Source organism: Ursus maritimus, unplaced genomic scaffold (assembly GCF_017311325.1).
Source record: "Ursus maritimus isolate PB19 unplaced genomic scaffold, ASM1731132v1 scaffold_4, whole genome shotgun sequence".
Classification (NCBI taxonomy): Eukaryota; Metazoa; Chordata; class Mammalia; order Carnivora; family Ursidae; genus Ursus; species Ursus maritimus.
Window position 1 is genome coordinate 45,203,001 of NW_024426552.1, and position 15,021 is coordinate 45,218,021.

The 15,021-nt window shown below is 35.3% G+C and overlaps 1 long non-coding RNA gene across 2 annotated transcripts in view; it reads right to left on the minus strand.

Annotated features, from left to right (window-relative positions):
* Positions 1-15,021, minus strand: part of LOC103673252 — a 428,647-nt gene that overhangs the window by 157,636 nt on the left and 255,990 nt on the right. The window contains exon 4 of one of the 2 annotated variants that reach the window (XR_571351.2): positions 6,057-6,304. This is a non-coding gene — a long non-coding RNA (uncharacterized LOC103673252). Of the gene's footprint in view, positions 1-5,958; positions 6,305-15,021 lie in introns of those variants that run through there. The other variant, XR_005832156.1, reaches the window with a different exon arrangement.

A 15,021-nucleotide genomic window follows, 5' to 3' on the forward strand; every position in this document is an offset into this window, starting at 1 on the left:
AAACTGGGTCCAAATATTAACACCTTTGCTGTAGTCTGCATGGTGAGTCAAGGTTGGAGTTGTAATTGCTAAAAAGTCTGACCAAATGGAAAAGATTTAAAAATGAAAGAAGAAAAAAAAAAACTGAATCCAGGTGGGAGTCAGTAAAAATAATACCCTGTACAAATATACATGCATATTTATGCATGATCATGCTTAATATTTATAACAATGCTGTAAAGCTCTTATTATCCTGCTTCACTGATGAGGAAACCAAGGTCCCATAGGTTCGATGACTTATTACTAAGCAGCAATGCCAAGACTCAAATCAAAGAGTAACTAGAAATTTATACATCTTTTTTCTAATACCATCCAAGAAAAAAACACGAGACTGTAGGTCCCTGGAGGACAAGGGCTGGGAATGCTAATAACGCCATTACATATCTAGCAGTAAAGACAATGCCTGCAATAAGAGGAACTCAAAAATAATTGTGAAATGAAGGAATGCTAGTCTCCCTGTATGTTCCATCACCATGCAGCTCTTGACAAGAACATACAACAACATACATTTTGATAAACTCCTTAAGTCATTCTAGCCAGAGGTTTTAACCTTTCAGACATATCTACATCACCTGTGGAGCTTTTAAAATTCAGACACCCTGATGGATAAAATAAAGGACCCATCTATATATGCTGCCTACAAGAGACTCACTTGAAATCTAAAGACACACACACAGAGTGAAGGGATAGAAGAAGATATTTCATGCAAATAGAAATTAAAAGAAAGCTGGTATAGTAATACTAATATCAGACAAAACAGACATTAAAACAAAGGCTGTAGCAAGAGAAAAAGAAAGATCATATAATGATAAAGGAATCAATTCAATACGAAGATATAACATTTGCAAATATTTATGCACCCTACAAATGAGTGCCTAAATATATATAGCAAGTATTAACAGATGCAAACAGAGAAAAACCAGTAATAGAATAATAGTAGGGGACTTTTAACACCCCAGTTACATTAATGGCTAGAAAATTAATAAGGACACATTAGACCAGATGGACTTGATAGATATATAAAGAACATTCTACCCAAAACCAGCAGAATACACATTCTTCTCAAGTGCACATGGAACATTCTCCAGGACAGATCACATGTTGGATCACAAAACAAGTCTCAATAAATTTAAAAAGACTGAAATCATATCTAGCATTTTTTCCAACCACAATGCTATGAAACTAGAAATCATTTACAAGAAGAAAATTGGAAAAAACACAAACATAACACTGAACATGCAACTAAATAACCAATGGTGAATAAAGAAATAAAAGAGGAAACCCAAAAATACATAGAGACAAATGAAAACAAAAACCCAATGCTCCAAAATCCATGGACTCAGTAAAAGCATCTCCAAGAGAGAAGTTTTTAGCAATACAGGCCGACTTCAAGGAAAAAGAAAAATCTCAAATAAACATTCTAATCTTATACTTAAAGAAACTAGAAAAAGAAAAACAAACAAATCCTAAAGTTAGTAGAAGGAAGGAAATAAAGATCAGAGTGGAAATATATTAAATAGAGACTACAAAGACAATAAAAAAAATTAATGAAAGTAAGAGCTGGGTCTTTGAAAAGATAAACACAGTAGATAACCCTCTAGCCACACTTATTAAGAAAGAAAGACAGAGGGCTCAAACAAATAAAATAAGAAATGAAAGAGAAGAAGTTACAACCAATATCACAGAAATATAAAGGGTCATAGAAAACTACTGCAAACAATTATACACCAACAAATTGGACAACACAGAAGAAATGGATAAATTCCTAGGAATGCACAACATACTAAGAATTGGAACATACCAAAGAAGAAATGGAAAATATGAACAGACCTGTTACTATTAATGAAATTGAATCTGTAAGCAAAAAACTCCCCCAAAAGTCCAGGACCAGACAGCTTCACAGGTAAATTCTACCAAACACTTAAAGAGTTAATACCTACCCTCCTCGAACTATTTCAAAAAATTGAAGAGGAAGGTTTCCAACCTCATTCTATTAGACCAGCATTACCTGGATATCAAAATCAGACAAAGACACTATAAAAAAAGAAAATTACAGGCCAATAACCCTGGTGAACATAGATACAAAAATTGTCAACAAAATATTAGCAAACCAATGCAATAGCAACAATACATTAAAAGAATCATATACTGTGATCAAGTGGGATTTATTTTAGGAATGTAATGATGGCTCAATATCCACAAAACAATCAATGTGATACAGTATATTAACAAAATGGAGAATAAATATCATATAATCATCTCAATATGTAGAAAATGCGTTTGACAAACTCAACATAACTTTATGGTAAAAATTCTCAACAAACTGGATATACACAGAAAGTAGTTCAACATAATAAATGCCATATATGACAAACCCACTGCCCAAATTATACTCAAAGGTGAAAAGTTTAAAGCTTTTCCTCTAAAATCATGAACAAAACAAGGATACTTACTCTTGTCATGTTTATTCAACATAGTATTGGAAGCCACAGCCAGAACAATTAGGCATGAAGAAATAAAGGGCATCCAAATTGAAAAGGAAGAAGTGAAGCTGTCATTATTCACAGATGAGATTCTATATGCAGAAAACCCTAAAGCCTCTACCCAAAAAAACTATTAGAAGTAATAAATGAAGTCAGTAAATCTGCAAATACAAAATTAATATACAGAAATATGTTGCATTTATAGACACTAACAGCAAACTATCAGAAAGAGAAATTATGAAAATAATCCCACTTAAAGTTGAATCAAAAAGAACAAAATACCTAGGAGTAAACATAAGTAAGGAGGTGAAAGAACTGTACTCTGAAAACTATAAAACATTGATGAAAGATATTGAAGATGACAAAGATAAACTGAAAGATATACTCATGAATTAGAAGAACTAATATTGTTAAAATGTCCATATTACCCAAATCAATCTATAGGCTCAATGCAATCACCATCAAAATACCAATGCAATTTTTCACAGAACTAGAACAAATAATCCCAAAATTTGTATGAAACCACAAAAGACCCTAAATAGCCAGAGAAGAACAAAGCTGGAGGTATCATCTTCCTGGATTTTAAACTACAGTACAAATTATAGTAATCAAAACAATATGGTACTGGCTAGAAAGAAGTTGTTGCAGCCAAGGTCAAGGAGGTTGCTGCCTGTTTTCTCCTCTAGGATTTTGATGGATTTCTGTCTCACATTTTTACACTGCTGGTGGGAATTCAAATTGGCACAGTCACTCTGGAAAACAGTATGGAGGTTCCTCACAAAGTTAAAAATAGAACTATCCAATGATCCAGCAATTGCACTACTAGATATTTATCCAAAGAACACAAAAATAGTGATTTGAAGAGGCACATGTGCCCCAATGTTTATAACAGCAATGTCCACAATTGCCAAAATATGGAAAGAGCCAGATGTCCACTGATAGATGAATGGATAAAGAAGATGTGAGATACATATATATGTAATGGAATATTACTCAGACACCAAAAAGAATGAAATCTAGCCATTTGCAACAACATGGATGGAACTAGAGTATATTATGCTAAGCAAGATAAGTCAGTCAGAGAAAGACAGATACCATATGATTTCACTCATTTGGGGAGTTTAAGGAACAAAATAATAAGGAATTTAAGAAACAAAATAATAAGGAATATATAAGAAGGGAAGGAAAAATAAAATAAGATTAAAACAGAGAGAGAGGAAAACCATAAGAGACTCAACTATAGGAAGCACACTGAGGGTTGCTGGAAGGGAAGTGGGTGGGGAGATGGGTAATTTGGTGAAGGGCATTAAGAAGGCCACTTGATGAAATAAGCACTGGGTGTTATATGCAACTGATGAATCACTGAACTCTACCCTGAACCTAGTAATACACTATCTGTTAACTAACTTGAATTTAAATAAAAACAAAAACAAAAATGATATGGTACTGGTGCAAAAACAGACACATAGATCAATAGAATAGAAGAGAGATCTCAGAAATAAATCCATACTTATATAATCACTTAATCTACAACAAAGGAGGCAAGAATATGTAACAGGGAAAAGATAGTGTCTTTAATAAATGGTGTTGGGAGACTGGACAGCTACATACAAAAGAATGAAACTGGATTACTGTCTTATACCATATACAAAAAAACTCAAAATGGATTAAAGTCTTAAAAGTAAGACCTGAAACCATAAAACTCTTAGAAGAAAACATGGACAGTAAGATCTTTGACATCAGTCTTAGTGGTATTTTTTGGATCTGTCTCTCAGGCAAGGACAACAAAAATAAAATAAACAGGACTACATCAAACAATATAGTTTTTGCACAGCCAAGAAAACCATCAATAAAATGAAAACAGAGCTTACTGAATAAGAGAAGATATTCACAAGTGATATATCCAAAAATGGGTTAACATGTAAAATACATGAAGAACTCATTAAACTCAATATTAAAAAATCTGATTAAAAATGTGCAGTGGGGGTGCTTGGGTCTCAGTCAGTTAAGCATCTACCTTCTGCTCAGGTCATGATCTCAGGGTCCTGGGATCGAGCCCCACCTCCCTGCTCAGTGGGAGTCTGCTTCTCCCTCTCCCTCTGCCCCTCCTTGCCACTCATGATTCCCCCCACAATAAATAAATAAAATCTTTTTTAAAAATAGGCAGTGGAGCTGAATAGACATTTTTCCAAAGAGGGCATGCAGATGGCCAACACATAAATGAAAAGATACCCAACACCACTAATCATCAGGGAAATGCAAATCAAAACCACAATCTAATATCACCACATACCTATCAGAGTGACAATTATCAAAAAGACAAGAAATAATAAGTGGTGAGAATGTGGAGAAAGGAGAACCCTCGTGCACAGTTGGTAGGAATGTAAACTGGTGTAGCCACTATGGAAAACAGTATGGAGTTTCCTTAAAAAATTAAGAGTAGAACTACCATACAATCCAGAAGTTCTATTTCTAGGTATTATATATATATATATATATATATATACACAATGGAATATTACTCAGCCATAAAATAGAATGAATCTTGGCATTTGCAACAACATGGATGAACTTAATATCATGCTAAGTGAAACAAGTCATATAGGGAGACAAAAACTATATTTCACTTACTTGTGGAATCTAAAAAAATAAAAAAAAGATGGAACAAACGAAACAAAATGGAAATGGACTCATAGATAGACCAAACTAGTGGTTGCCAGAGGTGAGTGGGTGGGGGATGGGCAAAATAGGTGAAGGTGATTAAGAGGTACAATCTTCCAGTTAGAAAATAAAATAAGATACAAAGATACAATGTACAGCATAGGGAATATAGTTAATAATACTGGAACTAGTTTTTATGGCGGCAGACAGTAACTAGACTCCTTGTGGTGGCCATTTCATAATGTTTTGGATAAATATTGGATCCCTGCTGTAAGACACTGTTGTAGCCCCTCTTTGGGCTACATCTTACTATCAGTCTTTTAACCTCATTGAAACACAGGTCTCAGGACATCAAAGAACAGAAACCAAATGGTCTTGCTCCCTTTTTTTTTCTATTAAATAAGATATTAAGTAATTAAACAAATGATACTCAAAACTTTCCAGCCTCCTGATACAAGCGACTATAGCTCTGGACCATAAATAGATCTGGTTTCCCTTACAAGAGGGTGCACAGCTCATAGCTGACAACTGAATTCTATTAGTAGAGGAAGAACAATGGGAAATTGAAAACTTGTTCTTCTGTTGGAGAGGTCTGTATGTTTGTATGTATAGTCAGAATTTGAAATTTTATGAGAATATTATACCATAATCTTCTTACCTCATTCTTTACTCTGAGAGCCTTGTTTTTCTGTATTATCTAATAGAAACCTAAAACAATGAGCACTCATAATTCTAAATAGAGATGGAATTACATGTTCTCCTACAACATGTAGTTTATTTTCAGCAAAGGGGGTACAGAGATCTGAGTTAGTTAAAAACAATGGTCACAGTTTATTGAACTCATCTGTTTTCTTAAAAAGACAAAATTGTTACCTGATGGTGTGCAGGGTTTTCTTAAGTTCATCTCAGGAGAATGGGCCAGACACAGAGATTTTTGAAAGAGGTCCATAGGTCATTTGGATGGACACCAGAATTGATGACCAATGTTCTGTAATCAAAACCTCAAATCCTCACATGGGTGAACTGTGGCCAACCTCTCATTGATCCTTCATAGAACAGGTATAAGTCTTGAATTCACAATGCCTTTCATTGTCTTAATGAAGCCAATTTTCTCAGTTCACCTAAATAAAAAGAAAGGGACTGATGAAATGTAGGAAGGTACTATTACACACCTACACACACACATACACACAAAGCAAACAAACAAAAAAAAAACTTTTTGAAATTATAGCTAAAAAAGATTTGGGGTAATAACAAATTATTTTAAATGGTCTAATGGTAGAATTTTCTCAAAAGGAGAAAAACAAATGTTCAAGTAGCCCTTTTGCAAGACAGTCCCAACAATGAGGTCAGTCAAACAAAGTGGCATTTTTCCTTGGAATTCATTGAGGTATTCAGGTCATAATTGGCTGTGGCATTTGGGAAAATATGGAGGAAGAAATTTGGCTCTTGGAAAGGAGGGAAAAATTATCTCAATGCCCCAGAAGTTGTCTTTCAACCTCCAGATTTGCAGTGGGATATTTAGAGTTAGAATTTCCAGTAAAGAAGAGAATGTATCAAAGCTGCAGATTTTAAAGAAGGTCAAGGAGATGGTTAAACAAAGTTAAAAAACAACTCTGGAATAAATAGTCTTAGATTGTTGAATGGTCAAATAATCTTACTGAATCATAGGAAAAAATGATGTCGTGTCTAAATGTTAAATTGGTGGTGGGTGTCTTGTGCTTATAATCTGATTACACATTTCTTGAGCACAGGTGTACTGGAAGGATGCCACTCCCATTAAGAAGAGCCATTTATCAAGTTTAAAATGATAATTATTTATCATATTTCCTCCTTGGAATCTGTCTCACTTGCTTTTTCTTTTCTTTCCTTGAAAACATTGAGGATTACTAATATTTGTAATCCATCACTTGATCATATATTTCAGGACTACGCACTATGTGCCTGGCACTGTGCCCAGGAATATAAGCACCACAAAGAGTAAAACAGTAAAACATGATGCCTATATACATGAAACTTAAAATCTAATTATAAAAATAGAATTTATGCACATGCAGACATTAAGTAACAATTGTCTATGTGGTGCCAAATGGAAGTATGACATGATTTCTAGAATGAGAGGGAGCTATGTAGACTAGGGTATCCAGGGAAAGACCTCAGAGGAATATTGGGCTTGATCTAGACCTTGAACAGAATGGAGGTGGGAGGCATTAAATAAGAGAGTGTGAAATGAGCTCAGAGGCAGTAAAAACCTCCGAGAGTACAAGGAAATGAATGTATCTCCTTGACCATTGGGCTTGAAACATGTATTTGAGATTTGGGACATGAGTAATGGATAAAGACTGTGGTACAGTGGAATGAGTCCAGATTCTAAGATGAATTCTGATTTTGCCATTATAACCTCAGCTTCTATCTAATATATATTGAAAAAAGCAGAAATTTTAGTGCTACTTATTTGAAAGTGGCTCCTGATTTATCTTTTCTTGAATATTTCTCCTCAGTCTCTGTGCTTCTCAAAATTGCTTCTACCTCTCATCTAGGACCATTGTCCCTCTCTCTGCTGCAGGTCACTAACCAGAACTGTTGGGCATCCTTCACTTGGAAGGCTATGTATTGCTTCTTCTTACTGAATGGCACTATGGGCTTAAGGCAGTGGTCCTCAAATTGGTCAGCACATTAGAATTATCTGAAGAGCTTCTAAAATTCTGATATTCAGACCACTGAACCAGAATCTTTGTAAAGTTGAACCCAAATATTAGGATTTTTTAAAGCTCCCTGGTGATTTCAATGTGTAACCAGGTTTGAGAACTATAGGTCTAAAGCAACCATTTGAGTGATTCCACTAGACAGTAAGGGCTGTCATACTCCAGTTTCCAAAGAATGAAATGGAGAGAAAGAGACTTGCTAAAAGAAGTTCTGCATCTCAGCTCAGGTAAAGTAGCAACCCTTCTAGCAGTTCTCTTTGAGATCTGTCCACCAGTATGGGTTTCAGACAAATCTGTTCCCTCCTGTAACTGGCCAATGAGTAGATATTGACACATGTTAGCATGGCTTCCAACAGTAACTATTCTCAGAGATTACACAGTTTAAACCCAAGAAAGGAGTACAAATATATTAAAAACTGCCTCATAAATTTCTCACAGTTGAGTCTACATTTTGCACAATTAAACAAAGGTGAATTTCTTCCTTCCCTTTCTCTCTCATCCCATGCCTTTTTCAGTTTGTGGCCACTTTTGGCCCACTCGAGAGCAGGAAAAAAATTCAATGTTGCACTCCATCCATTTAATACCACTCTTTTGGCCATACACAGAGTAGCTGAATATTGAGGATTATACCTCAAAAGAATTACATATTCAAACACTTCAGCTTCTCTGTAAGGATGAGAAAGGAAGTATTGTTGAATTCTTCTAGATAATATCTATTTAAACTTTGGCTCAGTTTCTTAACCTGTCTGAGCCTCAGTCTTAACTAGAAAAAGATAATATTAGTGTCGAATTGTAGGATTCTCAGGATATTATATCCATTTATGAAATGAAATACTGTGTGAAGCACAGTGGCAATATGGGAGTATTCAAAAGCTGACCATTAGTATTCCAACTTGAAAAAAAATCACAGGTCGGCTTTTCATTTTAAATAAGAAAATAAAACAGAAAAAAAAAAGGAAGAAGGAGGGTTGGAAAGAAAAGGAAGAAATAAAATTCATATTATTTAAATGCCCATTATGTGCCAAACCCTATGTTAAGGTCTTTATAAATATGTTATCTCATTAATACCTACCCATGCAATAAGTATTAAGATGCTCATTTTTGTAGATGAGAAAATAGAGACCTATGGATTTTAAGAGAGAGGAAGCGACTAAGCCAAGTTTAGAAAATAGATTTTAAGCAACTTTTAGTTATGAACTTTTCTTGAGCTACTTTCTTCACCCACCCCCTTTAGATGCCTATGGTTTCCACAGGGGCTCCTGACTCTTAATATTTGTCTTTAGGAGGCTGAGAGTCTTGAGAAATTATCAGAATTCCCACAAACATGGATTATGTGGGGTGTGTGTGTGTGTGTGCACGCATGTATTGCTCAGGTGGAGAGAGGAATTCAGGTTGAGTTAATTCTGTTTCCTCATAGTATATTATCTCCATTGGTTATAGCAAGAACCATTTCATTTCTCACTGTATTTTTTTAATTCCCAGTTATCATAACTTCCCACATCTACTACTCTTGCCCTTCTATGGGATCCCATCCTAACATGTTTTTGATTTATTCCTTATTTATTTGTATTCTTATAATAGCTATTTTGACTGATTCTGTGTATGTGCACACACTCATGTAAATGAATGATATCTTGAATATCATGTTTTCAATATTCTTCAATGTTAATTTTAAAAAAATCTATTCATGTTTCTCTGTATACTTCAAGTATTTCTTCTGTCATGACATATATTCCCTAGCGTGCAGTAAACCACATGCCCAGTGGCAGACACCGAAGCTGGCTGTAATACCTCAACACCACAAACAATGCCATTCCTCTCTAGACTTGGGTGAGATTTTTTCTAGGGTAAATATCTAAATGTGGAATTTCTGGGCTATGTGGTGAAGCTATACTTGTTTTAACTGAGTTCTGTTCACTAGAATGGCCTACACGCATTCTACTTGTACAGGATGGTTCCTACAATATTCCCATATTGTCTCCAGCATCTGGCATTATCTGAAGAACATGCTATTTTAAAGTAGCATTCACCTCTATTAACATTAAAATCTAAAGAGAGAGCCCAAAGAAAGATATTTCATAAATCAAATACAGTTTTTAAAAACGTCTGGTTGTGATCCCTTCATTATAAGAGACTGGAAACAGTACAGAGGTGTGGTTTATGTGTCCACTAAAGGACATTGCATGCCCTCCATTTGGAGGGATAGTCAGTGCTTTAATTTAATGGGAAGACTTAAAGCTTTCTTTTGTAATCACTGTGGACTGCAAAAATAATTTCTAAATGAGAGAGTGAGATGAGCACTAGTGCCTGGACTTCTGCTCGGCCTGCCAAAGACAAAATGAGGACACCAGAGTTTTACATTAGACATGGGCCTGAAAAGGCTGCAAGGCTACAGTGGCAAATGGACAGTCCTATCACCTCACAGAACCTATAAGAAAGTGGAAAAGACAGAAAGCAAACAATAATTACAAAAGATACTTGTGAGTCTGAGATTTAAATAGTCCTACTGAAATGAGCTTTTGAATCATCTGAATGTCAGAGTCTGGTTACATGGAATCTGTAGTTCATGTGTTCTTATCACCCAATTTAGAAGCCTTTCTCGATTCCCCTGTCTGCAAGAAAGATGAAGTACCTTGCTTGCATAAGATACTTTCCAATTCACAATATATCCAGGCCCTTGTTCTTTTTATTTTAGCAACATTCTCTTAATTTTAATTTGTCTGGCATGTCCAGATCCATCTTTATGGCCAGAACATTATTCAAAGATTAATGGTCCTGAAAGAATGATGTTCTTCACACTAGATTTCTAAGGAGCTGTTCAATCTCTTTTCTAATCCGGCAGTGAGAGTGATGAGCTGGAACGAAAGTAACCTTGACAGGAATTGTCTTCATCTATTATTTTTCCTACATCTCAAGAGGATCTGGTGGGCTCTTGAACTTGCCCTTTGAGCTAAGTTGTTGGAAAGTACTTTGACTCCTGGCAACTTACCAAGTAGTCTGATAAATGTGACTTAGCTACCTTAGTTCTGGTTTGTGGGAAACAGCAGAATTTTCTATGGTTATTTTGTGCACTCTTACAAAAGAGAATTATTTTCTTTCATATGTGTGGGCTCTGTAGACAGGAAAGATTGCGAAGGAAAAATTATATGGTAACAACAAATCTGATTGACTCCTGGGATTTTCAGTACGACAAGCAGTGCTTTTCTCTCCACATTATCAATTTCATGGTGTTTAGAAGTAACTGCTAGGTTTTCTTTTAAATCTATTAGAAAATATTGGTGTCTGACTTACTGTTGATACGACACATGGAATAAATTTTAGCAAAAGGGCTGCTTACTTCCTACATGATATGTGGGTTATTATCTGTGTTAAATGAAAAAAATATTGTGCTTTTTATTTTACTTTGTGGAATTGAAAGTCTGCAACAAAGGATATATGGAGATTAAGGGAACTCCAGCATTTTCTCTTTTTTACAGCCATTTTTACACTAATATACTCATAAATAAATTATGTAGTTGAGACGATCCTATAATGATACTATTCATCGGACACTTACTTTATTTCAATTGTTCATTCATTTATACATTTAACAAATATTTATTAAGTACTTACTATGTGATGAATACTCTGCCAAATATTAAAGCTATAATGTCAAGACTTAGTCCCTAACCAGTGGGGAAGACAGAACCAGAACAAAAAATAAGCATATAATCAAAAGAAAGTATTTTGAATCTTATAATAAAGAAACAGGGCACTCTGAGAGAACAAAAGGAGAATTAGGCTAAGGGACAGGAAGACAGAGAAAATTATGTTTAAGCTGAGACCTGAAGGAGGAAGAGAGTTATGCAGGAGGAGAGAGACAAGAGAAGTAATTTATAAGCAATGGAAACAGCCTTTGGGAAGATCACAAACCAAAAGATAGATTATAGTATATTCAAGGAACTAAAATGAGTCCTGGTTTCCTTGACCTGATGTATGTGAATAAGAAGAGTTTGTAAGCAGTGGCCATAATATGGAAGTCTTTTTAAGGTATATTTAGGACTTCAGGATTTGTCTTAAGATAAATCTTATCCTATCCTAGTACTACTTATCCTCATTTAACAGATAAGAAAATTGGCCGAGAAAGAATAAATATGCTCCTATTTATCCAGCAAATAATCAAACCAGGTTTTTAAACAAGTACTACCTGCCTCCAAGATCTATGACTTTTACCCTTTAGTTTATGGCCTCTTTTCTCATCTACATGGGTGGTCTTATCTTGACCAAGTGTCATATTCAGAGAAATTTTAATACAACATTTAAACATGATTTTTTGAAGATTAAATATATATTACTGTCTCTCGAGAAAATTCCAGAGTGAGAGTAGTTTCTAATCATAATTCAGGGTAAGGCTTTATATCTCTTTTTCCACCTCTTTTCATGTCAGTAACCCCCATGCTTGTAAGTCATTTGTCAAGTCTCTCTTCCTTCCATACTCTAAACATAAATGCTCTAAGCCCTGGCTGTATAAGAACTCACACTCCATTTCCCCACCTTTATTGTAATATTCATTTTTTTTCCTGCTAGTAACTCTCTGTACACTCCAATGTGAATTCAGCCATCCTCTACAGATGCTCTAGTTCTTTCCTCTCTTTCCACCAACTGGCAAGGCAATTAGCTAAATGGAAACCCTCCCGACAATTCCCTGTTGAAGGATATAACCACCAAGATGATCTTGGCTGAGGAGAATGCAGACATATCTCAGACCTTACATCCACATGAATGAGGTGTATATATAGGATGTAACTGAGAATCCAGTCTCTTGGAAAGAGGTTTGCTTCTCTGCAAAAACAAAACACCAAGGGGCACCTGGCTGGTTCGGTTGATAGAGCATGTGACTCTAGACCCAGGGTTGTTAAGTTCAAACCCCATGTTGGGCATTGTTTGTTACTTAAAACAAAAACCCCACCAATTCTATGTATTGTGGGATGGGAATCGTATAGGGTATCTGGCTAGCCATGAAAGTAAATCTCTTGGTATGGAGAGAAATATGGCTTGCTACATGCAACTTTGGGAAAAACAAAGCTATTTCCTTAATGTCATTGTCCCAGAAAGAACATGCAAGCCATTCCAACTTTCACCTAAATAGAAAAAGGCTTTTTCTGAAATTCCTTAACAGATAAGTTTTAATTTGCCAAACTTATCATCATCAATTACCTGGAGAAAAACTCATTATGGCATCATTTACTATCTCACTCATACCTGTTGATAAAAGCAGGTAATGGAGCTATTTAAGGGGACCTGATTACTTATGGGAAGATGGTGGTATCAAGAAAGAGTGGAAGCATAACTAAAGGCAGAAACAGAAGAAAATGCTAATCAAAATCTTAATCTTATTAAGAACATAAATTACAGCACATACATGTGAAGAATTTTTGAAAACAAAAACAAACTTAAAAATTAGAGAAATTGAAAATAAGCGGGCTACCACTGAAAATTAGGTTTTATAATTTAAAAAATACATCACACAGTACTAAGAAAGGAAAATAATGCATGGAACTTTACATCAAAAACTAGGGATGTACTGTATGGTGACTAACATAATAAAAAATATTATTATTAAAAAATTTAAAAAAATAATGAATGAAAACACAAGAGATATAGAGAAAAAAACAGACATGGTAAAGGTGATAATCATAGAAATATTAGAATGTAAACTCAATGGGGACAGAAATCATGTACTTCTTTATCACTGCCAATATCTTTAATGATGCCAAACCCACAGTAGGTGCTCAATGAACAAATGAAGGAATAAATGAATAGAAGAAAACTTACCTAGAGTGAGGATTTAAAGGTACACTTATAGATGAGGTAAAGCCATTTTTCCCTGCTCCTCTCTGGCAAATACAACTATAAACTTTGGAAATGGTGTAAGTCACAAAGAAAAGAGAACTCCAAAAGATAGAGAAAAGAAGATGAGCTAGCTTAGGGGCCCAGGACTGGTGCAACTGCACAATGCCAGGAAGTCTTGCATACCTCCACCCAGTGAGGAAGGTCACCCAGGCCCAATGTTTTCAAATACCTAACCTAGCAAAAGAAGGCAGCTGAGGCAGGCTCTTCCCTTCCATAGATTGAACAGAAATCTCCCTGACAACATCAGGTGAGCTAGACTGCTTAGGTAAGGACTGGGAACCCAACCTAAAATAAGTAGCCTGTGGAAATATTCTTCCTTCTTGAAGAGCCTGAGTCTCCTTTCCACAGTAGATATGAAGTGAAACTGGTAAAAGAGACAGCTGAGTCTGGAAAATTCATTGCCTCAGACACCTGAGAATCTCCTATCCCTGCCCAGAGATATTGGACAACCAGGAGGTATCAGCCATTCCTCACTGAGAGATGCTCAGCAGTTCACCAAAAGACACCCCTTCTCTTCCATAAGGCAGCACTAGTAGGAACAACAGGTGCCCCAGAATCACCAGGTAAATCAAGTAGACTAAACTAAAACCACAAAGTCTGTAAAAATAAAACTACCATTGGAGCCCCAGTCCACAAAGTAGGCCAAACCTCATGTGATAAATCTAAACAGGGTACTACTTGGAAAAAGAAAAGATTTAAATAAGATCCAGTGTCCCCTAACAACAGACAAAAATGTTAAGAATATAAGAGAAAGTCAAACACCATATCAAGAACTCAGAAAATCACAACTTAGATGAAAAAAGATGATCAACGAACACCAAAACAAAGATGAATCCAATGTTGGAATTATCTAGCAAAGATTATAAAGAAATTTCATTAAAATCCTCCAGCAACTGATTACAAATTCTCTTGAAACAAATGAAACAATAGTTTCAAATATTAGCTAAGAAATAAAAATTATAAAAAAATCATGTGAAAAATGTGAAGCTAAAAATGCAATAACAGAAATAAAAACTCAATTTATGGGTTCGATAGTAGAGGGGAGATGACAGAGGATAGGGTCAGTGAATTGGAAGACAAAACAGTAGATTGGCCATTTGTTCATCTAATCTGAACAACAGAAAGAAAATAGACCAAAAGATATTAACAGAGTCTCAGGGATCTGGGGGATAATAACAAAAATCAACATGCATATCATTTGGAATTCCAAAATAAGAAGGAAAAGAAAGTGTGAATGAAAG